This window comes from Dipodomys ordii, unplaced genomic scaffold (assembly GCF_000151885.1).
Source record: "Dipodomys ordii isolate 6190 unplaced genomic scaffold, Dord_2.0 Scaffold49, whole genome shotgun sequence".
NCBI lineage: Eukaryota > Metazoa > Chordata > Mammalia > Rodentia > Heteromyidae > Dipodomys > Dipodomys ordii.
Genome location: NW_012267265.1, coordinates 10,315,273 through 10,318,250, shown reverse-complemented (window position 1 = coordinate 10,318,250; position 2,978 = coordinate 10,315,273).

Sequence of the window (2,978 nt, the reverse complement as noted above, 5' to 3'; positions counted from 1 at the left end):
TGGGGCTTGAACTCTGGGCCTGGGCGCTGTTCCTCAGCTCTTCAGCTCAAGGCGAGCGCTCTACCACTTGAGCTACAGCGCCGCTTCCGGTTTTCTGGTGGTTTATTGGAGATAGGAGTCTCACGGTCTCTCCTGCCCAGGTTGGACAGTGATCCTCAGATCTCAGCCTCCTGAGTAGCTAGGATTACAGGCGTGAGCCACCAGCGCCCGGCATTGTTAAGTATTTCTAGAGAAGAAAAATTTGCTTTATGACTAACAAGGCTCTCTTCACTGAAGAGTAGCTTGACTTCATTTTCTTTGTGCAATTCCAGAGGACTGTTTGTGGTAGAGAAAAATTAGAAGGAAACTTTTTTCCCCACTTTTTTCTTCCTTTTCATACACGTGCGTGCGCGCGTGCGTGCGTGCCCCCCCCCCCCACGGAAACTTTTTAAGTACCATAAGATTCTCCCTTCACCTTTTCCATTTAATACCTATGATTTTATAGCTATACTTAGTCTAGAATCACAGTGGTGCACTGCTCAATGCTTAACAACCAGTATTTATTAAAGAAAAGTTCTGATTTATAGCACCTTCCAACTTCTCTGGTGTAAATATTCTCGTCATGGCAATTGCAAACCTTGAGTCCAGTGTTGCTGGGGAATTAGAAGATGTGCTACCAATAGATTCTTGTGAGCCAATAAGAATGAGTTCCAGCACAGTACTGGCTAAATGTTTTCCCACATTCTAACTCTCACAACAACTCTACCATTTAGGTGCTGTACCCATCTCTTTTTCAAAGGCAAGGATACCGAAGCAGTGAGAGGCAAATTTACTTCCCCAAGACACATAGCTCATAAATCAGACAGCCAGGGAAAGCACACAACCAATCTAGCTTCAGAGCCTGAGCTGCTAACCACGACGCCGATCACCTTTAGCCTTTGCAGTGGTGTATCATCCAATTGAGAAAGTTGATGGAAATACTGCTTTTGATTTTGTGAGTGAAAATTATAACATTGAAAATTGTATTCATTAATATATTTCCATCCGTGTGATTTAATCTCTGAAAATTACTTAAGATAATGGCTATGAGAGGTTATCAGTTGGGGGCCATAGTGTCTATATGGGGAAATATCTCTAAGAGTGAGGAAGCACCACAGTGTAGAGGAGAAAGACTGAGGATGGGTAGACCCTGGGACAGATGCAGTGCTGTGAGTCATGTGTCATGCAATAGGAGAGACTTCACAGACCTCTCTATCTGTGATACCTGGAGGAGCATCTCTACTGACCTGCGTATCTACCAGTGAGCCTCAAGGACAAGCCTGAAGTCAACATAGCACAAATACGGTTGGCCCCATCATTTGAGCCACAAGCCTCTCTCGATGGTTGTTGTTGCAGTTTTATTCTCTAGGTATAGAGTTAGTTATATAGGAATGCAAGATCTTTTTATAGGGAGTTCCCCCCTCTGGTTTAGGTAAAGATTCTGTTTAGAAAAGAATTAATAATTCCTAGTTACATTTTTTAGCATTCAAATTTAAGGCACCCACATTGGTCTATATAGATATGGACCCTAAATGTCTGCTGATGAAGTTTCCTGATCACCTATGATTCCATGTCACTATTTTACATGTGCAATTTCAGCATTGTAGAGGTAAGCCAAAGAGAAAAGAACAGCAGCTTCCATGTTAGTTCCCTGCTCCTTACTGTACCTGTGCCCACTCATTCCTTTTCATGCCAAACACCAAAACCAATCCCCTATCGTCTTTATGTAAGCAATGGACTTGATAGTCAAAAAAAGTGTCAGAGGTAGCTGAAAGGTGTAACAATCATAACTTAAAAATCAAAATGTAATGTTGGCATATCTATTTGCAATCATCTTCTTGTCCTTTTCCTTCACTGTGCACTCTAGTTTTCTGCCATTTCTATTTCTCAGTTCTTCCTTATTGAGCTCAGCTTCTCCAAAAGAAGTTCTTCCACTTTTTTTTTTTTTTTTTAAATTTGAATTTAGGGACTTTGCTTTGCCAGGCCGGTGCTGTGCTGCTTGTGCTGTGCCCAGCTTTTTTTTTTTTTGGCTTTTTTTTCAAATAAGGTATTGTTATGTTTTAAATAGGTAACTGATGAAGAGAACACCATGCAGTCTTCAAGCAGAAAGAGAAAAGTTTGTTTCCCTAACTGTCCACCTCAGTGCAAGTTGGAGACAATGGCCAAAGTGCTGGACTGCTCTTGGTTCAGGGCTCATCTAGGGAAGGGGTGGAGTGAAGGTGTAGTCAGGTGTGGCCAGGTAGGGGGAAGCTGTGGCCAGGTGGAGGGAAGGAGTGGCCACGCCAGATGCGGTGTGATCTCAGAGCCTGGGACCCTCCCACGGTCCAATAGGAGGCATGACCAGGGGTCGGTCAAGATGTGACTTCAGAGACTGGGGAGGTGACTGCCTCCAGGTGTGCCAGTTACCTAGGTAATGCAGGACTGGGCCTAGACTTAATCAGGAGGGGGGAGGTGCCTGCACAGGCCCTCCTGGAGAGACCTTTTGTTGGGGGGAGGACATTGACCACAGTCCTGTTATTACGTTGCCTATGTAGCTAGGTGTGCACAACCATACCAGCTTTATTATTATTTTTTATTTTTTAATTATTTTTTATTGCAAAAACATTGTACAGAGGGGTTACAATTACATGGGCAAGATACTGAGTACATTTCTTATCAAGCATTGTAGCCTCCTCCTTTTTTTCCCCTTCCCATCCCTTCCCAGCCCCCCCCCACAACCCTCCTCCCCACCCCACCAGAGTTGTAAAGTTCGTTTTTCCACATAACATCTAATTGTTGCAATGGATCCACCTGTATCCCTATTTAAATGATTTGAGTTTTTTCATTCCCCTCCAGAAATTATACCAACATCAAATACAGTGAAAGCAGGGGTTATACCATGGGGGAGGGACATACAAAGCAACAAAGAAATAATCTTATAAATGTGTTAGAAACAATCACCTGAAAGAAAAAAAAACATT